This window comes from Stegodyphus dumicola, chromosome 5, assembly GCF_044657685.1.
Source record: "Stegodyphus dumicola isolate Sdum_Otavi_A_Nest chromosome 5, ASM4465768v1".
Classification (NCBI taxonomy): domain Eukaryota; kingdom Metazoa; phylum Arthropoda; class Arachnida; order Araneae; family Eresidae; genus Stegodyphus; species Stegodyphus dumicola.
The window spans coordinates 162,968,242-162,993,375 of NC_140772.1; the positions used below are offsets into that span (position 1 = coordinate 162,968,242).

General features: G+C 33.5%; 1 protein-coding gene and 1 long non-coding RNA gene across 5 annotated transcripts in view; both read right to left on the reverse strand.

Moving 5' to 3' along the window:
• Positions 1-25,134, reverse strand: part of by (focal adhesion protein tensin) — a 699,237-nt gene that overhangs the window by 652,682 nt on the left and 21,421 nt on the right. The gene's annotated exons all lie outside the window — the stretch shown is intronic.
• LOC118197407 (uncharacterized) lies at positions 18,375-24,816 on the reverse strand. The gene is made up of 3 exons (XR_015041018.1): positions 24,746-24,816; positions 23,080-23,160; positions 18,375-18,769 (listed from the first exon to the last, which is right to left on the reverse strand). It is a non-coding gene; the product is annotated as an uncharacterized LOC118197407 (long non-coding RNA).

Here is a 25,134-nt window from a genome sequence, read left to right on the forward strand (position 1 = left end):
TATAACTTTAGAATTCTCAATAGAGTAGTATTAGACGTTGTCATACGATTTTTATATTGTCTATATTATTTTTAAAAACTAGCAGCCTAAAATAGTACCTTAAAAAAGGAAAAGATTTTAATGAGTTCAGCTAGTGCAATTTCATAAAAATACTAAATATTTTTAAATAGACATCTCATGATTTTAATACTTGTTTATTTAAATCAATCACACTAAAAAGTAGAAAAAAATATTTTAAGAACTGCGTTGATTGCCTTTAAATCGCGTAGTTCATAACTCAGTATCCTTCCAGATTAAATATGAAAGTACCTTACGTTTTACTGAATGGCAATACCCTGACGCTTTGAAGATAAAAATATTTTATTTCTTGTCGCGGCAGCACATTGTTTTCATACACCTAAGTTTGTTCATTAAAATTGAAAAATAAATATCCTACATTTTTCCGAATGGCAACAGTCTTGCACACTGGAGATAAAAGTGTTTTTATTTCGAACATTGTTAATAAAAATTTATTAAAGTCTTAAAAAATATGAAAGAAGTTCAAAAAAAATTCGACATTTAAAATTCGGGCTTTCTATGTTCACATGCTATTGTCGATGACTACGTTATTCAAAATCTGATGGCTATAAGTACCTTTGTTTGTTTTCACAATTCAATTAACATACATACAAATGTGCAAATTCTTCATTTTTTAAATTTCTTTAAACTTAATACAAGGCAATAATATTTGACGGCAAAAATCTGAAGAAAAAAAAAAAAAAAATACGCCGTGTATAATGAACCAACGCAAAATCTCATTTCGAGATAAGTAGCCTTATTTGATAAAAACAAACTTTCGTTTTACATTGAAAAAACTTTAAAAAATTCAAAACAAAAATAGTATCTGATATATTTTAACTCAATAACTCCTCCATTAAGTAAAATTGTTTTTATTCAGTTTCAAAAATTTTATACATACCGTTTACAGCTTTAGAGTTACGATGGGCGAATTTAACAACTTGTGAGGTATCAGAATCTTCGCAATGAATGAAAACGAAGATAACAAGGCGATGTATCTTTTCGAGTGCTCTTCCCTCGGCTTTTCTGAAGTTTTGCGAATAATTTGGAATTCAAATAACGAAAATACGAGTATTTCCAGTTTTACGAAGAAGTTTCTATCACCATGAATTTCAGCAGTACGGCAAGTATCTTAAACTTTCCTCTATGTTTACTATCAGCGGTTCAAAGCATTAGTTAGTGATTATTTTCATATATAGAAAAAGTAAAAAAAAGTTTCTCCTCGAAAGTTTGTAGAGTCATTAGGTTTATCGATGCCGTAGACATGAAAAATATACAGTGCCCTCGCCGGGATTGGAATACCATACTTTCCGATTGCTAGCCGAATATGCATTCTAATTATACTATGAAAAACGGAAAAGAGAAAAAAAGTACCTTATATCATAGCTGTCAACCTCTCGTTTTACCGGGAGATTCCTGGTTTTTATATCTGCCAGTCTCCCATGAAATCTTTAAATCTCCTGGTTTTTAATTTTCAGCCTTTATTAAAGAAAATGTTTCCCAACAATAAATAAAATGTATTGAACTAATAAAACTTAAATTACAGAAATTGCCTTCCCCCACCTCTAGTGATTTTTCATATTAAATTTTATTTCATCTGAATTGTATTTTTTATTATATTTTTATAGATCTTATCAAATTTTATTTGATCTGAGTTATCTTAATCTACTTGTAGACATTTGAAGATTTTCATATGAAGATTCAAGCAATGTTTAATCTGTTCATATTTTGTTTTACTTCAGTATATGCTACATTACTTAGTTTATCCAAACAAATACTAGGCGCATTAATTATTAATTTTATTTTCATCGTATTTAAAGGTACTTTGATAAATCAATAATCTTTTAATAGAAATTCTTATTATTAAAATGATTATTTATTAAACTTCAATTAATTCATTTTTAGATACATAAAACTGACTTTTTGTTTTGTTTTGTTTTTTACTTTTTGTTTTTATTTCGTAACTACTTTTGCTATTGAGGAACAAAACAAATGGAAACTTTTACTCAAGATTTCACGCTTAATTTCATGATGTGCATAAAGGTATGCGTAAACTTTGATAGAGTTTACACGGTATAAATTTTATTCCACAAAAATCTCATAGACGGAACCTAAGATTTCTTACACGAAGGCTATTAGCGATTTGTACATAAAATTTTATCAAAGACTGCACTACATACAGTGGATGGACAAAAATATGGAAACACCTTGTGAAATGCATGTTTGAAAAGAAAGATTGATTTTAATGAAATATGTAGGTGGCGCTGGCGTTTTTGACTACCGACGCCACCTATACAACTTCGTAAATGTGCTAAACAGTTCAGTTGTTGTCGGAGTACTGTTATATGAGGTTGTCATTGCATTATGTCAGAGTTAACAGACTTCGAACGTGGGCAAATTGTTGGAGCACGTATGGTACGTATGGTAGATGCTTCCGTAAGCAAGGTAGCCGAGGTTTTAGTGTTTCAAGAGGTACTGTATTGAAGATTTGTTCCGCATATTTGAAAAGCGGAAAAACATCATCTGCTAAATCACAGCGCGGACGAAAATGTGTCCTGAGTGATCGTGACAGACGATCATTAAGGGCAATTGTGACGAAAATTAAGAAGACCACAGCTACAAAAGTTACTGCTGAAATGAATGTTGTGTTACCGAACCCTGTGAGTACCAAAACAATTAGAAGGGAGCTTCATAAACAGGGAATTGCTGGCCGTGCTGCAATTGAGAAGCCACTCATCAGTGATGCTAATGCCTGTAACAGGAAAAGGTGGTGTTTAAGTCATAAAGCCTGGACTATAGAGCAGTGGAAGCGAGTAATATGGTCTGACGCGTCTTCTTTCACATTGTTTCCCACTTCTGGCCGAGTTTACGTCTGGAGAACGCCATCTCAAGCCTATAATACAGACTACTTGTTGCCAAGAGTGAAACATGGCGGGGGTTCTGTTATGGTTTGGGCAGCCATATCGTGGTTCTCTGCTAGCCCCATGATAACTGTGTCAGGGCACATGACTGCCAAGACTTATATGAACATTTTGCCGATCAAGTTCATCCCATGGTACAAACTTTGTTCCCCGATGGTGATGGTGTCTTCCAAAAGCTTTCACATTTTATATTACGCCCGAAGGGGCGTTTTTTCATTTACACATACATACACGTTTAGAGAGCATCTGGGCTAACGCCCCTTTGGGGTATAAATATTTAAAAACAGCGTATCTTTAGAATTTCCGATAGACAGTATCGCACGTTGGAGATAAATATATCGTATACCGTACAATGTGTTGTCACTGCTCGCTGTGAAATCGTTGAGTTTCTTATTCAAAAATTCGTTAATGTTTAAAAAATATGAAATAGATAATAAAAAAAATTCGAAATTTAAGACTCGGGCTTCCAAACGCCCATATTCGAATGGAGGACTACGTTGTTCAAAATTTGATGCCTCTAGGTATCGTTGTTTTTCACAGTGCGAGAAACATACATATATTCATACAGATTTAATTTCTTTAAATATAATACAGAGCAGTAAGATTAAGATTTGGTGGCAACAATCTGAAAAGTGACGCAGCCGTTTATAGTGAATCGATGCAAAATGTTGTTTTGAGACTAATAGCCCTTCTGGGCTAACGCCCTTTTGAGCTAATGATAATTAGGTTTTCAGTTGACTGTATTATTCGTCTAAAGCGTATTTTTTCTCTCTTTGTAGTGCTTCTGAAACCAATGAATGCCAATGTTTCATCTGAATTTTCAAAAGAGGAAACTGAAATTTAAAAAATCTATACTTGTAGTTCACTTGTATACTTATACTGACAGTATCATATAAAGTTTCAAGACATGACAGAACAAAATAAAAACCATCGTATCCCATCTAACAATGTATAAGAAACATTGTTAGATGGGATACGATGATTTCAGTATGAATCACATATGCATATTTAGGTTCGCAGTCGGAAGAGCTGTGAAACAATACCACAGAACGAATACCCAAATTGCTGTATTTCACTTTATCATGCCTTTCTTTGGCCGGTTTTCATTTTGAAAATTATAAACCGCTTAGAATTTTAATTTTTGAAATCTGAAGGAAATGCAATAAACCGTGGTTAGTTGAAACTATAGACATGATATAGCGCTTACAAAGGCATGCCTGTAATACGTTTCTCACGGGATATAACAATCCTGCATGAAATTCAAGAAAGAAACATAAAACTGAGAATAACGTACAGCACCTTTTATGACTTTAAATTAAACTTCATAAATTTAATGACTACAAACTTCTTCTTTGTTTCGTATGTTATAAAATATAATTCTTGGGATAACGTCGCAAAATATTTATCCTACTTGATCAATGTTAATTTTTAAACTTTTAATGGTGATGTTTGATGTCCTAAAGCTGAAATATAGACTAATGATGTTTCGTACCATGAAAAGGATGCATAATATGATACATGATTCAAACCATGTGGCCGAGCGGTAAAGTTGCTGAACACTGATAGTTCGGTCCAAGGTTCGAATCCCGCGGACGAACTGGCTTCATGGGCGTTTTCGTGCTTTTCCCATGTGTAACGTGTATCCGAGTCCTCCACGAAGGCATCCCTACCCTTAGGCAGATAGCTCTTGAGGCTTTGCCGTAATCACATAAACCAAACCAAAATATATGATTTTGGGAGGATTAATACCTATTCTTGCAAATACATAAATCGAAACTGATGTAGATTTCTCGAGAAATTCGATTGCAATGAGGAATCTTACAAGAAAATTTACACAAAAATCCATAAATTGTCAACTGGCATGACCATTCTTGTGCTCCATTTCTTTCCTTCGTTAAGTAATGACTGGCGATTCAGGGCTGATAGCTGAGAAAAATGGGTGGAGTTATGGACGTAGTCTTCGAAATATCAAACTGTCATTAACATTAAGGCAACCAATCCTACATGACAGGTTTTAGATGTGGTCGGCTTTGGTACCCATTCAATGCTGGCATTTCCAATGTTAAGGTTAAACTATAATTAAATACCTTATATCAGAGCTAGCAGCATTACGTGTACGCTTGATTTAATCCATCTCTTTGGCTACTTAGTTCTTCTAGTGTTGAAATTAAGCATACTAGAAGATGCAAAGATTTGTGCTTCCGGCAGTTTACTGTCTGTTTTATCAAAAATGACAAAGCAAATTAAAAAAAAACCATCTCCCTAGGAAAGTACCTTCGTGGACTTTCTGAGACAAGCTAGTTGACATTGATATTACACGCCAGGATGCTTAACCGCATTCTTACAGCTGGACTATATGTCTCTATATATGCCTCTAGAATTTAGCCCGAGGCAGTTCAAATATGCTTAAACCCGCCGAAAGGACTTAACAAATTCATATGCGTTTCCTTAGTGGACCCTCTTCTCCTGCCGACGGTGAAATGTAATTAGATATATCTCCACACCAGTTTAATCAAGTTGTAAAGTCGCGCGCTTCCAACCTGCACGCAACAAAGTGGTGACTGCTGAAAACTGGAAATTAGACAGAGTCTGGAGAAGGGTTTAAGTCCCTTTTTATTCAACTTTAGAAATTACAAATGCGTGCTCTTGATGCTCACAAACTACGCCGACCCGGCGGTAAAATAAAAATAAGAAACTGAAAAGAGATAATAACAAGTGACTAACTACGAGGCTATCTAAACGTAACTGACCTCACCGCGTTCTACAATACCGCTGATAATTCAGCAAACTCTGAATATTACGTTGAAAGATTAACAATTTGCCGAGGCAAGCACACAGGCCGAAACGCGTGGTTATTCAATTTCTAACTAGCCACCTCCACACTCGAGAAGCAAGAAAGCACACTTCGAACTCGTTTCCTTTCTATTTAACTCAGAATACTTCCGCTGATAATTTGAATCCTTGCGCGTTCTACTAAAATTTACATACTCTGGCATTGGCAATTCCAGGGGAAAGTAAGGCTTGACAGGAAAGATAGTTTAAACTTAACTGTTAGTTAAAATAAATATAAACCCTACAAAGTTTACACTGATATGAAACCGCGTAAAAGATAGCTTGCTTTCGTGGAAAACTTTCTGACGGAAATCGTCTACAATTGCAAATGTATAAAAAAACAAACAGAAACTCCATTAGAGCTACTTTAGAAATCATCAACATAAATGCTGTTAGTCATTCGGTTGATGAAATTACCCAGTTTTTCGAGATGAAATGCAGCGCAAAGTTTTTTTTTAAATGTTAGAATTACCGAATATGTCAATTAATTGATTTTAAAGAACTGTTTATCGAAAAAACTTAACATTATAAGGAATTAATAGCTTCTACCATGGGTACTTGTGATGCACATGAGAAACACTTTTAACAAGTAGCTAGAAATTCATGGTTCGTTTGCGGGCGGTAGCCCAGTTGATTTTTTACGTTTCCGGCATCGTCAAAAACCTTATGTTATTTACGATAATGCCTAAACTAAAATGTAGCAAGCAATAAGTCATCATCACTAGGATTTTGGAAAACCTAAGTCTTCTCTCTTGTCAAAATGATTATTTACGTAGAGTAAATGTGAGGAATTAAAGGTATTCCTTTACAGTTTCCTAAAGGTGCAATAGTTAGCATATCCAGCTAATAGGTTAGAAGGTTAATTGATTAAGGCAAAGCAACTCGAGGGCTATCTACCTATAGGAAGGGATGTCTCTTAAGAGAAGGACTTTTTAAGGAAAACTGGCTCGTATCCTTGTTATACATGGGAAAAACCATTCATGCAGCCAGGCTATGCACCGCAATTCTATCCCACGTCAAATTACCAGTGTTTAGCAACTTTACCACTCGGCCGCTGATGGGTCCTGACTAGTAGGTACATGGTTTGGTTTAAGCATACGGCGCAACTGATTTTTCGAGTTTCTCACTTCTTCTTTACGCTCCCCTCCCAAAAAGAAAGTCTTCGCTATCTGATTTTTAATGTATTTTTCAAAAGAAAGTATTCACTTTGACTTACTGAAAATTCGGAATCACAAAATTGTATTTTCCCTCTACAGATACTGCTTAACAGCGGAACGAGCGGTAATGGCGTTGAACACTAGTAGTTCAATCCGAGTTCAAATTTCTGTAAACGGACTGGCTGCATGAGCGTTTTTTGTGGTTTTTCCCTTCAAAAACTACAAGATGTGCAGTTTGTTTTCCTTAGAAATCTTTCAAGAAGGCATGCCTCTCCACCAGCAGATAGTCTTGCTGCTGTTTTGCATTAATCGATTAACCTAGTCTAACCCTCTGTGCACAACAGCGGCCGAGCTTAATAAGTGCTGAACTTTAGTAGTTAGAATCAGGTTCATATCATACTAAAATAGTTAAGGGAATTGGCGTTTTCCCTTGAGTGTTATGCAAACACAAGCCGGTTTCCTTTAGGAAACAACCCCTAAAGGAATTTCTTCCTTTAGGTGGATTACTTTCGGATGTTTTGTCTTAACCAATTTAACTAACATACCTACGCGGGCGAAGCTGGGTAACACAGCTAGTAAAATAATAAATCCGAGAACTAAATCAGGCTTTCATTCTTACTGAGTAAAACGTTACATCAATAGCTGGGAGATAAGAAAGGGGGGAAATCGATCAAGAGATGCCTTTTCCCTCTGGATTTAACCCCAATGAACTTCTTTACGGGGTTAAGCAAAGGTCCTGGTTTCCCAGCTTTATCCTCGTATACACAGCAGCTTTAGGAAAGGAAGATAATATATGTCAGATGCATTTATTCTACAAAATGGTCTATCTGACGACGCATCATTGGCGATGCGTTTCAAAACTTCCAGGTGTCGCTCGAATCCTTGAATTATAGATTTTTTCTTTCTTTATTTTCTACGAAAACTGAACCAACGGTGAAAGAAGATTGAAAGTGCAAACAGCACTTAATTTTTTTCCTCTGTCAGCATAAGCGGCATTTGGATACTTCTTCGACACTTTGACAGATTAATACGAGTATTCTCACACGTATATGTGTACACGTATAATGGTTTCTAATGTCTTCCCCTTCCCAGGATCATACTAAAAGAGATATAACAGCGTTCTGTTATTTCGGGTAAATTCGCTCATTAAATTATATTATTTATATAATGTTCCCATTTCTGACAAAATCGTTGTACTGCCCCAGATGTGACATGATTTTTTTAGCTTAAAAATATTCTGGTGTAAACCATATTCATCTTAAACGTTCAGCCTGACATTTAAAAAATATTCTAAGATACGTTATCTCTTACCCCTTTAGTTTAACGCTAAACATAAACATGTTCATTTTATTTCATTTCAAACTATTCTATTCGGTTTTTATTGCAGAATATTTTTAATGCGTGACGCTCATATAAGTGAGGTCTTCTTTTACACAAGCCCTTTATTTTTCTGGTAAAGCACTTTTAAAACTGTACGATCTTCTTATGCACGAATCCTTTTCATATTCACATAAATATCGCGCATTTCAGCAGTGTAGTCTGGGCGTATGAGAACTGCCAGGGAACCTTGCGTATTTAGACGCCCGTAATTTGGAAAAATTTATTGTCATTCTCGAAACAGCTGGTTCAAATAGACTCCTAGAAATCCACCAAAGACTGAAAAGATTCAATTAAAGCACCTTGCAGTTCAGATACCCGAAAAAGAAGTTTGCTTGAAATTACATTATCCTTTTACCTGCTGTTAAGGAATACATTATTTTTACCACAGAAATAGTGTAAAAAATTTTTGAAGTGATAAAAATTCATTGATTCTTAAATTTAAATAATTTTTAATTTGTTAAAATTTCAGGTCGCTTGTAAAATTTCATTTCGTTCATAAAAAAAAAAAAAAAAAAAAAAAGGGAGAAGGGAGAAGAGGGGAAAATTTGAGTTCAGTCGAGTGCAGCGAATCGTGCTCTATAACCACCGCATCACAGTTACGGGAGATTTCAAAACGATTATTTCGTTTCTTGATATGCATCATTTTGATTCATAAAAATTCACATGTCTGGAAAGAATAATAACCAGTGGTCTCAAACTCAAATTGTGTAATGGCTTCGTGGTTCAATAAAGCACCATTTAACAATGTGAAACAAAACATTTATTAATATAACATTCAAAGCACAGTAGTAAACTCAGAGCAGTACGTTGCTCCTACAGCATAGCAAAATCGAGCACCTTCTTCTGAGGCTAACATTCAGCTGTTCTAAAATACAGTAACCCTCCTTGGAAAAGAGGCTAAACGCGCCAAGTGCGCTTTGTTGATCGCCAAACAGTCGCCAGATACTACAAATTGTACGTAGGCCGAATGCTCTGTATGGAATCAGATAACCGGCCTGAAAGTTTTCTTTTTACTTCCTTGTACGAAGTAAAGAAAGTATTGTGATTGCGAAACTTCCGGGTACCATATTTCAAAGGAAATATTCATTTTGACCGTTCTCGAATCCATTTAGAAAATTTTTTTTGCACCACGTTCTGTACGTACGCACAGAATAAAGTAATTAAATGTAAATAATGGATAATGCAAATAATTTAAATCATGAAATCTTTGCATCACCGTATTTGAATCAAAGTACAGCTGAAAAACTGCGGGATGCGAGTTTGAGACCACTGTCATAAATAACTTTTCCGATGCACTTAACATTCTTTCAGATAACGTGAAAAAATTTGGAAAAGAAACACGCACGTATAGTTTATCATCAATGGAACTCTACAAAGTTTTATAGAATGAAAATGCAAAGTGAAAAGTTTTACCCAAGTATTTAGTTTCATTCAAATATCGTTATGCGCTGCTAACAATACTTCACTTCCAATAAAGCTTTATATTTTATTTAATTATGAAATGACGCCGTTTCAAACACTCTCCAGTTTAAAAAAGAACCTAATATATTGTTACGAATTTGGTATTTAAAAAGCTAATGTTAGTTCAATTACAAATTAAATGGTTTTATTTCTCGCGCAGTGCAGCGCGTGACGAATATTAAAAGAAAGCTAAGCCGGAAAATTGAAAATACAAGAGCGCGTGCATTAAATAAATAAATATCTCTTTTTGATTTCGAGAAAGTACTGGAAAGTTCTAGCGCGTGATTTTAAAATCTTATAAAAGGAGGAAAACATCTCAGTTTGTAGTAATTGCTTAGTTTGTTGTTGTTTAGAAAACTGCTCTTGTTGATTGTAGCGAATTCGCGGATTAGCGTTCTTTAGCTGTTTTGAATTATGTTCTATTGGATATTTGAGTAATTAAAAGATAACTACTGTGAGATATTGTAATACTGCATGATAATTTGAGAAAATTTAAGCATTTTTTTGTTGTGATAATAATAAATTTTTGTTCATTTTTCATTGGACTTGTGCATTCATTTCATAACGAACCCGTACGCACGCAACAATTTTTGGTGGCAGCAGTGGGATATTGAATGCCAATCACAAAAGCGATGGAAGAACAGTTAAAACAATTCATGGTAGCCTTTGTACTTAATGTAAATGGCCATAGTACTTAATGTAAATTTGCTACATTTAAAGAAGAAATGAAAGACTCTGTTAAAGAAAAAATTAGGTCCGTTAAAGAAGAAATGAAGTTGGGCCAGGAATCCGTTAAAGGAGAAATGAAATTGGGCCAGGAATCCATTAAGGAGGAAATGAAAGTAGGTCAAGAGGAATTGAAGAGAGAAATTACTTGCATAATAGAAAACAAGTTCCAAGCTATGGAAGGAAGAATGGACATAGTTGAAGACAAAGTTGGAGAAATTCAAGAAAGAGTTTCTGCGGTAGAGCAACAAATTGAAAAAAAAAGTTTCTGCCGTCCAACAACAAATTGAGGAAAGGGTTTCTGCTGCTGTTGCAAAAGAAGTTGACACTTTAAAGAAGAGCATAGCGACAGAAGGAAGCAATTCTGAGGGTTTTAAATTCTTATCGATGCCTGCTCGTCCATCTCTGAAGTTATCCACATATGATGGGAAGACATCCTGGCAAGTGTATAAAACACAATTTTCTATCGTTTCGGATGCGAATGGATGGGATTCCCAAACTAAGGCCTGTCATCTCACCGCTTCTCTGAGAGCAGACGCAGCGGATATCCTGCAGACACTTCCAGAAAACCAAAGACTTGACTTGGAAGCTCTATCCGGCGCATTGGAGCTGCGCTTTGGCGAGAAGTGTTTAAAAGACTACAGCAGGCTTCAATTAAAATCCCGTCAACAGAAGCTCACAGAATCACTCCAGGAACTCGCCACGGATGTTGAAAGGCTGTCCCACCTCGCCTTTACGGAGTGCCCGAGAGAAACGAGGGAAATTCTGTCCCTGCAGTACTTTATCGATGGCATCCGTGATCCCGAAATACAGAAGGCTCTACGAATGGCGGATGTTAAAGATTTAAAAAGCGCTCTAGTGTACGCCATGAAATTCGAGGCAGCCCAGCAAGCAACTCATACAGACCGCTACCCAGTCAGAGCTATGCGAGTCCACGAGCCAGTGGATCAACTTATGGCTCGTTTAGATGATTTATCCAGACAAGTCGACGCTTTGATACGGAGTAGCAGTGAGAACAAAGTGGCTCGAAGGTGTTGGAGATGTGGTTCTGAAGGTCACCTACGACGGCATTGCAGAACACCCCAGGGCACGAATAATAAAACGGATGAGTTGGCAAGACCAGTGAATGCCTTGAGACGGAATAGTGGAGAAAAGAAACCGACCCTAAAGTGCTGGAACTGCGGTGTTGAAGGCCACATACGAAGGAACTGCAGAACACCCCAGAGCACGGAAAATAAGGCATACGATTTAAGCAGACAATTAAATGCCACGGGAAGGAAAAGGACTGACAAGAAACCAAAGTGCTGGAACTGTGGAGCTGAAGGCCACGTACGAAAGAATTGCAGAACACCCCAGGGTACGAAAATTGAGACAATTTCTGAGCAACGACGCAGGAAACAAATTAATGACCATATCAAGGAACGGAGGTTGCCAGATAATGAAAAACCCTGTTTTAAAGCGCTTAAGATCTCTATAGTGAGTGGCAACAATAACGGACTGTCCATCAATGGGAATATCGATGGAGTTCCTTGCAATATGATCATTGACACAGGAGCTAATGTTACCATCATTAGGAAAGATTTAGCTGAACAGTTTAAAGATAAACTTATTTGGACGCCATCCTGCGTTACCCTTCAGACTGCGTCTGGTGACAAGATCGAGATAGCTGGGAAGTTAAACGTGAACATCACGTTTGGAAGTGCCGCCTACAATCACACGGCATATGTGGCGGATATTACAGATCCATGCCTACTCGGATTGGACCTTTTTAAGGAAACACAATTTTTCCTTAGATTTCAAAAAGAATAAGCTGTTCTCAGCATCTGAAGCCATGACGATCCATCTTCAAAAGGAATCATCGCCTGGAAACGCCGACGTCTCATGTCATTCAGAAAGCTGCCTAAATCCTCCTAGGGTCGGAGAGAAACACCAGACTACCGGGTATTTACCATCACAGATGCTCTCCGGTCGAGACCTTCGTCTGCCTTGTGACCACCTGTTTGATCGCCATACGGATGCGCCTTCATCGCCTGAGGAACACATCCAAGATGTCCAGGCCCGTTTTGAAGTGATGCACCGTTCCGCACGAAAGCGAGTGAACTTGGCGACGGAGAAAGTGAAGACCAAATACAACGCGAGAGCTACTGGACATAGATTCAACAAAGGAGACAAGGTGTGGTTGTGGAACCCGATTCGACGAAAAGGAGTCAGGCCTGAATTACAGTCACCTTCGGATGGTCCATATACAGTGCTGAACACGAATGACGTCGTGGTTCGGATTCGTAAGTCTTCGAACTCTAAACCTAAAGTCTAAACCTGATATTACGACAGGTTAGCTCATTACTATGGCCATAGTACTTAATGTAAATAATTGTAAATAGTATCAGACCATGGTCCTTTTTGATTTTAAATGTGTATTTGATTTGTTTTGTATTTAGTATTTGATAGTATTTGAATTGTTTAAGTTAGTTATTGCATTTATTGTTCATGTTGTTTGATATTGTAATGTAATGTTTATGCCTCAGTTGCATTTATGCCACAGTTGTAAGTTTAGCTTCCTGTCCAGGGATTGTACTGCCCGGGACGTGCAGTCCTTGGGAAGGGGGCAGTGTTACGAATTTGGTATTTAAAAAGCTAATGTTAGGTCAATTACAAATTAAATGGTTTTATTTCTCGCGCAGTGCAGCGCGTGACGAATATTAAAAGAAAGCTAAGCCGGAAAATTGAAAATACAAGAGCGCGTGCATTAAATAAATAAATATCTCTTTTTGATTTCGAGAAAGTACTGGAAAATTCTAGCGCATGATTTTAAAATCTTATAAAAGGAGGAAAACATCTCAGTTTGTAGTAATTGCTTAGTTTGTTGTTGTTTAGAAAACTGCTCTTGTTGATTGTAGCGAATTCGCGGATTAGCGTTCTTTAGCTGTTTTGAATTACGTTCTATTGGATATTTGAGTAGTTAAAAGATAACTACTGTGATTGTAATACTGCATGATAATTTGAGAAAATTTAAGTATACTGGAAATTCTTGCAGCCTCAAGAAACTTAGAAACGTCTGCAGAAAAAACGCTTAGTCTAGAACTACAGAAAAAAATTGGATGTATTATGAAATGCAAAATATAAGCAGATACTAGATTATTTTAAAATTGGCCCATCAGCGGTAAAATCGCTGAACATTGGTATTTCGACCTGGGTTCGATTCCAAGCGAAAGGGCTTTGTTGCATGGACCTTTTTCGTGGGTTTCTCCATGCGTAACACGGATACCAACCAATTTTTTTTGCCCAAGGGGAGGGAAGTCTTCAACGAAGGCATAATTCCCCTTGGGCAATAGCCCTAGGTGCTTTGCAGTAACCCAAACAAACTACCTTGAAATTTACTAGCATAAAATATTAAACACAAATCTATGGCGAAAAACTGTTTATTTCCGGTGTTTAATATCAGTAATACGTATAACATTTACAGCAGTTCAATTTGTATCGTATAAGACAATATTGACTCTCAAGATAATCTCCCATACACCTTGCAATCAGAGGTCATAAACACAGATATCAGTAAAAGTATTACAGTATTGCAGATCTGTTTTCTCTTTCCAATGACATTTTTAAATATTTTTTCTTTTCTCCTATTTACTTTATTCTGAGAATACATATTTAATGCGTAAAACATACAAATATGCGTTATTGGAATTTTTTTTTTGCTATCGTTTAATCAACAGTAAGCCGCTAGTAGGCTAAGTTTCTAGGAAGTTTAAAGTTGTACGAGGGTTCTTGTTCTTAATAACACGAAAGATCAGCCTCATAACCGCTCTGTTATTCATGGATCTTCGAAATTTTCACAGCAGTATGAGTATAAAAAGGAAATGGCAGCCTGCCGGTATCAGCTTCTTAATGTCTGATATCGATTATACAATATAAATCGAATCATTCTAGAGGTATTACCAAAAGCAATTAATTCTAACATTCAAATGGACCTAAATATCTATTTCATATCTTCCCGCATCTTTGGACGCTCGATTACATCCAATCAATTAAATTCTGTTATCACCTAAAATAAAATTTAAGCTTAAAAAGGAAACAAATGTGAAGCTAAGCCTATCAAAAATGCATGTAATTTGACACTTAACAGTGAGCTGCCAAATTTCCACGACCGCTATTGCGCAACGAAATTCGATCCGCTGTCAGATCCCAAGGAAAAGAGGGAAAGAAGATGAGAAATATGTGAAAAAAATATTAATTTACCTAAGACCATGAATGATAGGGAGCATGTAACTTAATGCGAGGTGCATTTTTTTTCTTATCTCCAGCTATACTGGGAAAGTTTTAGATCTGTTCACGAAAATGCGGTATAGAAAATTCGATAATCATGTCAAGGACAAATGATGGATATGCTAACAGATGGTAATAAAATAGCTTTTATAAGGATTGCAAGTTGCAGAGGAAAGAAATTTAGGTACTTTCTGAATATCCGCACTCCAGATTTCAGTGTTCGGTAGAATTTTGTATTTTTTGTCTTATTTTTGAATATACACGCGAGAATAGCAAAACCACGCATGGCGCATGGGTGTATCACACACGTACTTGAATACACGTGGATTTACACGCTTTTCGTAGCTGCCATTTATATTGGCATTAGAAATATAAACATCGGCCATGCAGATTTTCGTCCCCCCCTTTCTAAAAATCTATTTCTTATGCTCCTTTTTACTTCCTTGTACTAAGATAGTGTTGTAATCGTGAAAAGTTTCAGATATCATATTTCAACGGAAATATCCATTTTCACTGTTCTCGAATCCATTTGGACGATTTTTTTGCGTGACGTGCACGGCTGTAAAATAGCCAGCTGAAAAAACAGCGAAACAATGTGGTCGAACGACAGAATAGTCTTAACTCAGCCACCAGCTTAAATAGTATTTCTCTACCCTACTTTGCATAACACGCGAAACTGAAATACCATTCTGGCAGGAAATGGAAATGACAGAAGATAGAAAAGATGAGTAACTAAACAAAATTGATTAATTTAAAACTAAATGCTTCTTTACAAACTGACTTCACAAATTATAAATAAAAAATAGTTATTCTTACTGCATAGGAGACATATTGTTACGGATTTTGTATTTAGTTAGCTATTTTTTTTAGTAGAATTATAATTGAAATTGTTTTATATCCCCGTGCAATGCAGCACGAGACTTCTTTTAAGAGAAAACTAAGCGGGAAAAGTAAAAATACAGGAGCACGCGCATTTAACATTTAATAAATAGATATATCGTAATTCTACAGTTTTGCTTCCCAGAAATCTTGATAAAACGGAAACTACCAGAAGTTTCTTGTGACTGATTAAAAAGCTTTAAAAAGCCGGAGAAAAACATCTCAGTTCAGTTGTTTACTGAGTTGTTGTTTGTTGATTGTAGCGAATTCGCGGTGAGATCGGATTAGCTTTCTCTGCGCTTTGGATTGCGTTCTATTTAGTATTTTAGTGGTTTAAAATATAGCTACTGGTTATTATTGATTATTGCGTGATACTGCGATATTGTACGAATATCTTTGAGGGAAAATTTCAGCATTTTGTTGTATTTCTCATGCTAAGAATAAATTTTATTAATATTTTGCATTCAATCTATAACGCGTGTGCATTCATTCTATTACGAATTATACGCACGCAACAATATTTCTCTAAATTCGAAAGAGTCCTATCCGACTCTAAAGGAGTGATATCCCACCTCTCTCTAATGCCAAAATGGCAACAACCTCGAAGGAGCAATATTTCACTCTAGTAAAAAGCGGTCCCTTTTCACACAAAAACAGGAGTGACCCTTACTTCGTTCGCTCTTCTTCGATAGTCAGATATCGCCCGATATTCGGGTGAAACCACACACATTACAAGGAGTTATAATAATAGTCTGCTCACTCCTTGATGGTGCGATTTTTATATAATTACTTTATAGGCAAACTGAAAATTGGTATTTGCTATGTAAACTTTATAGCTGATGTATTGTTTTAGATATCTGGTTAATATTATCTCTTGAAAAAAATATTTTACACTACTTTTTAACATGCTATTGTGATTTTAATTATCTGATATATACATCTGTTTTAGATTTGCTACCTATGTACTTACTTAAACATTTATTAGCGATGAGATTTCTTTCCAGATCTAACGAAATATACATATAAAAAGAAATTACATCCATATTAAAATATTGGAAATTCGGTGTAGTTAACATTCTGAAATACTTAACACTATCACTTTCTCACAGAATATATTTTATTTTACAGAAACATGGCTTTTGCCTTTATGTGTAGTAAGCAATAAAAATAAGAACGTCAATGCAACTTATATATAAAAACTGGATTATGAATCAAAGTAGACCATCACTGAAATAAAAAAACACAGTTTAAAGACAATCATATCTTCATTGTTTAGACATATAGTTTTTCTTTCCAAATCTAACGAAATATACATATAAAAAAATTACATCCATATTAAAATATTGGAAATTCGGTGTAGTTAACATTCTGAAATACTTAACACTATCACTTCCTCACAGTACTTCTGATGTGAAATTACTTTGAACTCACAGAATATATTTTATTTTACAGAAACATGGCTTTTACCTTTATGTGTAGTAAGCAATAAAAATAAGAACGTCAATGCAACTTATATATAAAAACTGGAATAGCAAAATATTCGCAATGAAAAACTTAACTTTTGAATAAAAAATAAGGTTTTTCAGGTACTTAAAACTTTGAATTAATATTTCAGATATTTTCAAAATTTGATTTGAGAAATCAAAAAATGCTTAGTTTCATAAAAGAAATTAAAAAAAAAATCATTTTAGATTAATCATATATATATATATATATATATAGTGATATACATTCTAAATTTTGTATACATATTTTAATTTAAAAAAGCAAATTATGCTTATTCACAAGATTTGGGCACGTAATCATGTAAATTGTAAGCTAAATTTTCCATTAAATAATCATTCTAGTTGGAAAAGTAATTTATTAAAAATAGTTCTTGATAAATTTTATAATGAAAATTTGAATGTGTTAGAACAGCTGATCATATATATATATATATATATATATATATATATATGTCAGTAAACCTGTATCATAATCTGACAGATTTAACTTCTTAAAATGCTACTTATAAGTGACTATATTAATACAATTTGTGAATTGATGTTACTAGTAGTTTGTCTACTTGAGCATAATATGCATAAAAAATCGAATAAATTTTAATATACTCGTACATTGAAGTAAGAAACAAATGCGAATTTAATTTCCCTTACATGAAAACTATTCAGCTTTATTTTTAATGTATGAGATTCAGAAAATAAGTAACCATAAAATACTCTCATGCTATTGTTTTTAGCTTCATATATTGCACAAAATATTGCAAAAGAAATGTTTCTATTTCTTATTACATAATTATGAAGAGCTTAAAATTAATTATTACCCCAAATTATGAATAAAGTCTAAAATCTTCAGTTAGCTTGTTACGCTTTCTATTTTTGAGAAGTTATATGCATACAAATTCCTATACATTAATCATTACAGGTGAATAAATGCTTATATATACTTTTAGACTATAACTTATTTTTATATATGCTAATTCCAAGTCTCATTTGGGAAAAATAAATTTTAAAATGAAATAATATGGATTATAGCTCACATGTGTAAGCTAAAAATTCATTTTTCATAATTCTGCTGAAAATTATTATGTATTTCATTTATTGATTAAATCCGAATAGGAATCATTACCATAACTGCAGAATTATAATAATTTCAATGAACAAAGTATTTTAAATATAAGTGAAAACAAGCATTGCATGAAAAACTCTTTATTAGGAAATATATGTACATATATATACATATATAAAAATGGAAAATATGACACTAAAATGACATTAAAAATATGAAATGTAATGCATGTACAAAATGCAATAAATTCAGACTCGAACATGTATTTAAAGAGTCCACACAAGCTCTAGGAGTGCTGACATTATACAAAAGGCTTGCCACAAAATTATAAAAATTTGTTGATGTATGTGCATATTGAACGCTAAATACAAAATTAGTTTTAAATAGAATGTAAAATGCCTTCATGGCATGATTTGGGCATGCTTTTAAGTGATTTACTGCTTTAATATAGAATGAACTTGTAATGCACACTATAATGGGCTGTTTATTCTGAGCTGGTCCAAGAGATTCCATGTCTTCTATTCCCTGAAAATAAATTTCTTTATTAAGAATACATCCATTACCTATCTATTAGGACAAGTCAAATACCAATGAGCCATACTAGAAAGTTTATCTTTCCAATTAAAAAATATCGCCAGAAAATTTTTTCTTCTTTCAAAAATAAGTAATTCCTAGTAATTTTATTCACATAGAGGTTTTTTGCTTTTAGTTTCTGTAAAAATGCAGTATAAATACATATAGGAATATGTAAATATTATATTGATGCAAATATAAAATAGGATAGTCTATCTGTGCGTTGCTTCTTAATGAAAAATGTAATAAATAATGTATATAAAAATGTAAAAAGAACAAACTATATGGAGAATTAGTCTGTCTTTTCCTTATGAAAACAAGTATCATCCCTTCATAATAAACTATTGTTGTTCATAATAAACTATTATTATTGTAAAGATGTTTGTTCTTGATTTCATGATCGCTATAGTCTGGCTGGAAGTGTATCTTTTGAATTTCACCTTGAAGCAATTTTTCCATCACTTTACAAGTTTAAAAAAAAAAAAAAAAAAAAAAAAAAAAAAAAAAAAACTATGTTCACTGTATATACATGCATATATATGATTAGTGTCATGCTTTAGATTTAGATCATATAAAGGCATCACACATATTACAAACCATCTTATTCTCTCGAAATATTTGCTAGTATGTAGGTGACATTCAAATCAATGCAATTCCAATTCTACAGAAATTAGCTAAATGACCATGCATCATCTGTGGGTACAATAGTCGAAAGCAGCCTGAGAAGATGAATTTTAGCAACATGAGGCCAAATACATTCACTGCTGTAAAATGGCTCATTTTAATATAATCTGCCCTCTTAAAATGAAAGTTAGTGCAAAGCATATCAAAATTCCTCAATACTTACATTTAGCAAATATTAGAAATGCAGAATTTGGATTTTTTTTTTTTTTTTTTTTTTTTTTTTCAAATAACAACCTGATGCTAAAATACTTGCTTTACCTTTACCCTACAAAAATAAAAATAAAAGTATATATAAAAGACATATACTGGATAAAAATTGCATGTGAAATGCAATAATTAATTGAAACTATATAAATATCACACATGAACCTTTCAAGATAGAATACGTAGCAAATTTCAAAGTATATGCAGCTCAGCTCACTTACATATAGTATCAATAGCTTATTTACATATACATACACTGCAAACTAAAAATATTATCCTATGAAAAGAATTTTATAGCTAAGCATATGAAATTATTTTTTATGCATAGACTTATGCCAAATATTTACTCATTAATAATGAATAAAACCTTTTTCCCTCTTTCTTTCCAATAATTTTAGCTGAGCAAAAGTTCTGTGAGCAAAACTAATGCTTTTAGGTCATCTCTATATATATATATATAAATACACACGTTTATTACATAATGATTACAAAAATATCATTAAAAAGGCCTTTGGCACTAGAGGCACATGCATTTACCACTTATCTTTAAGAGCCAGAAGGAAAAAACTATAAGCCATTTAAGAATAAAGACCAATGTGAGTAATAGATGCAAAATTACTTTACTCTAGGTAATTAAAAAGTAAACAAAGAAAAGTTTTAAAGTATTCTATCATTTATAATCCTAATTAAATTCTATCATTTATAATCCTAATTGAATTTTTAAAGATTTTTACCACTGAAATCAGCAATACTTGGTACCAGAAGATCAGGGCGTTTTGTTTCCACATATTTCAAAATTCTTGGGACATAAAAAGATGAAAACTGTTTTTTAAATGTCTATCATTAGAAATTGTTTCAGTTTCTATACAATTTCTTACATGGCTATTAGCTATTAGACAAAACCATTTCAATTGTTTTTATGACTGAAACATACTGAAATGTTTCTTTTACAATTTTGGTTTCAAATTGACCTGTTTTTGTATTCAGAGCTTGATCCAATCTACTGCCAAGCATAATTTCGACAGCTTTTCAAAGCCTTTATTTGTCCTTTAGTTGCTGACATGCCATCAAAAATCTGCCTAATGGGAAGGATGCCTCCGTGGAGGTCTTTCTAAGGCAAACTGGTTCGTATACACGTTACACATGGAGAAAACCACAAAAAAGTCCATGCAGCCAGCTCCTTCATGCGATTCAAACTCTGGACCGAACTACCAGTGCTCAGCGACTTTGCCGCTGGTGGGTAATATTTAGGGGATGTGCATTAATGTTCGGAGAAAAAGCATGATATTAAGCATTTGTAAGTAAACAGCCTGTCAAACATGGTATTTAGGGCATATAAATTAAAATGAACGCAGGGGCGTAGCTAGAGGAGGGCAAGGGGCATCTGTCCCCGGGCGCAGGATCCAAAGGGCGCCAAACTGATGTTACGGCATTTTAGAATTAAATGTTTTCCATCCTTGGGAAGCAGTAGGGGGCGCGAAATCTTCAGTTGTCCCTGGGCGCTGAAAACCCTAGGTACGACTCTGAATGAGCAGCAAGAAATATAATATTAAGCATACGTAAGTAAAATTTACATAAAGTAAATATTAGTTACTGAAATCAATTTGGCCTTCCCCCATTTTCTCAAAATTGTTCCAAAAACTGTTCCGTTAAGAAAATTTTCGGCAACATATTATCTTAGAAGGAAACATTCTTTAAACGCAATTTAATAGTTCTTTGACTGTATATCAACCATTATGCTTAATTTCATGCCGAGACAAGTACTCGAGTATGCAGTTTTGTAAATTTTCTTTGCAAACACTTTAAAATCACTTTTAGGAAACATAGCACGGAAATCAGACAAAATAATAATAAATTGAGAAAAAATGACACATGCAAATAAATTTTGAACAGCAGCGAAAGAAAGCGAGGAGGCCGCAAGAGAATTCTACCAGCTTTGTGCTTTTGCAGCGTTTACATTTACTGGATTCTTTGCAGTAGTGTTTTCGAAGGCAGGTGGAAGGATGGTAACTTTGAACTTCTGCAGTTCATAAAATTTCAGAATGCAGTTCCAAATACTGATATACATCTGTAAATTTTTTTCATGACTGTTGCGAGAAGAATTTTGCAAAGTACAAATGGATTAAAAAACACCTAAGACTGAGAAATTGTACCATACTGTCTACAAATCAGCTGATAGAATAGTAAATCAAACTTTTAGAATACTATTAATGATTTTGTGTATAAGGAAAACAAACAAAATAGTACTTTACGGTATTAGAATTAATGTTTTATTTCCAAAATAAACCCAGATATTTTGTTTTTATATATATCATTTTGACATTTTATAGACTTTTTATTGTGCACTGAGTGAGGCAGCAAGAACTCTGGCTACACCTCTAACAGTGTTCACATAACTTAGTTATTGAAAATGTAAACAAGCTGTGTTACCTGAGTCTTTAAATCCTATCTAAACCAGAAAATGAATTCATATGAGTTTATTAAAATCAGGTTACTTACATTTCTTTCCTACTTTAAAGGACTGTGGATAAGAAAAGGTTTATAAGACTTGTTTGATACAACAATAGCTTTTGCTAATGTAAACAATTATATTATTTTGAACATTACTTCATCAGATCCTCACTCATTTTAATATCACTAGGAGAAGATATAATAACTAATTGAAATGAAAAGGCAATAATCTTGAAAAGTAATAAGTAAATGCCATTAGTTTAACTTTCTAACTATTGAGTTGATGTATATGAATTAATCTATGAATCATTTTAGAATTATCGTTTAAATTAGTATATATTTCGACAATTTTGAAAGTATGCCTGACAAGTTTTCTTAGAAGGGGGAAATAAATAAATAAAAATAACCCGTCGAATTAGGTTTTCTCCCGCAATAGAAGGGAGGGGAAGCTGTTTTTTAATTGTGCATTCTATTATCTGTTAATAAAATAAGTTAATTTTTTAAATATGATAGGCGCTGCCACAAATATAAGGCAATATTGCTTAATTTTCATATTATAAAATAAAAATGCATCAAACATTTAGGTTTTATGGCTTACATATAAAAAGTCGTTTTGTTTCAGTTGAAATAAAAATGTTTAGACATAAACGAATTTTACTATTTAATTAAGTCTGAAAAAAACATGCCTTACATTTTTTAGAAAAAAGTACTATTTTTTTAAATTTTCTTATTTGCATTAAAAGAAATAAACATTTGGTGTACATATTATATATTGGCATATACGTATATTTGTCAGTAAATACATATTTAGCATAAAATAAATACATGTATATAGCATATAAAGTCAACTGAATCTCTGGAATTTTCAAAAATCCGGACTAGGTATAGTTTTTAATTTAAAACAGAGTAGAAAATAAAATTACCTTTTAGGACATTAACAGCATCTTCGGGAACTTCTTGCAGTTATAAAAATCTGATAATTTTGAACTATCATGTAACGCCTCCTGAAAAAAGTATTTTATTGTGCTACAGTTTAAAAAAAAGACAAGGGGCAGATAAATTTGACAATTTGCTGTGGCACAAGTATTAGGAATATAGAACCTATGTAGAATGGGACAAGGTACTAAAATTTTATGCTTGGTCTTTGATTGAAAATGAATTCTCATTAAATAGTTATCTGCATGAATTACCTGGAATATTTAATAATACAATAGTTTTCAGTTTGTCATCAGAAAATCAAAACTTATTATTTTTTTTTTAAATAGCTGGGTTTTCTTTTAGCCCAAAGGGGCAATTCTCCCAGAAGGACTGTTAATTTCGTTTTGGCATTTTGCATATATTTTGCATTTTGCATATTCCCGATATGTTTCATTTCAAATTGCTGCCACCAAACATTATATTTAAAGAAATTAAATAATGAAGAATCTGCATGAATGTATGTATGTTTCTCGCTTTATAATAAAACAACGGTACCTAGAGCCAACAAAATTTGAATAAGGTATCTTCCATAGAATATGGGCATGTGGAAGCCCTAATTTGAATTTGAAATTGGTTTTATTATTTGCTTTATTATTTAATATTTTGTAATACTTCAACGAATTTTTGATTAACAAAGTAAACGATTTCAAAGCGAGCAATAGCAAGACTGTACGAGTAAAAAAAAAAATATATATATATATATATCTCCAGCTCGCGAGACTCTGTATTGGAAATTCTAAAGATATGTTCATTATTTTTAAATTATTTTGCGATATTGCTGTTGAATGTTTTTATGGTTTAAGTGCGAAGAACGTGATATTTAATAAATAAAGGTAACACACAAAATGTTAAAAAAATGCCCCTTTGGACGTAATTTAAAATCTGAAGCTTTCAGTCTTTTTTAAAGAATGCAAGATTTTTTTTTAAATCGTAAACGGAAAGCCGTCTTTCAGCTTTATTGGCCTCCCGGACTTTTGAATGTTCTCGAGAATAACAACATATTTGCAAAAATATAAGTTTTAGAATGCTGATATGACCCAGGTAGTGCTAGTATTTATATTTTGGAAAAATTCAGCTTTGCAACAGTAAGTGAATTTTATTGTCACAAACTATAAGCAGAATTTATAAAAAATGAAAGTTAAAAATCTATTAAAAACTACTAGAAGCTGAAAACGATATGAGTTCAATAGGAAATTCAGTAAAGTATACGGTTTTTATTTCTTCCAATACTACCAAATAATTTACACACTTGTGTTATAAAAAAAAAATCAAAACTTTAGTATGCATTTTTTTTTTCCACCGCTGTTCTTCCTATTTGAAATAGGAATGCATGCAAAACTAAATTTAAATAATTAAATTCGATAGCTTTGTGTAAATTGTTCAAAAATAAAAATAATGTTAAGAATTATTTACAAAAAGTACCATCCATACGTACAGCTTTCATTGTGTTAGCAGTACGTAATAAATAAAACTACGTTACAGCATTACACTCTTAAAGCAAATTTACAGACACCTAAAAAAAAAAAAAAACAGCAAACTAACTATAATTTATAATAATTAAGATATTTATATTAAGAAATAATTGTATATATATTTTAAAAGCGAACTTACTTTTGGCAAAGGAGCTGTATCCATTGTTACGACTGTCCTCGCTTGAAATGGTGCTTAGCCAAAGAACAAACTTGTTTGGTCAGTCTGGGTGGACGATGATAAGACAGGGGGTCGTCCTGCTCCTTCAATTCACTCCCTTCCCCAAGGTTATTATTGCAAGTGGGAAACATGTTCTGCTACCAAGACAGTAAATTTGGGTTGTTTGACACGCAACGGAGCGAAAACTGCTGTCACCCTCCAAATCCCACTCTGCGAGATTTAGAGTGTAATATCATTAACAAAGGTTGCTCATGAGCACTGTAGCAACAAATATAAATTATATTCGATAAATTCTTTGTTCTGAAAACGTTCATTACTGTCTTAAAGATAATTTAGATGAGAGGCTTCAG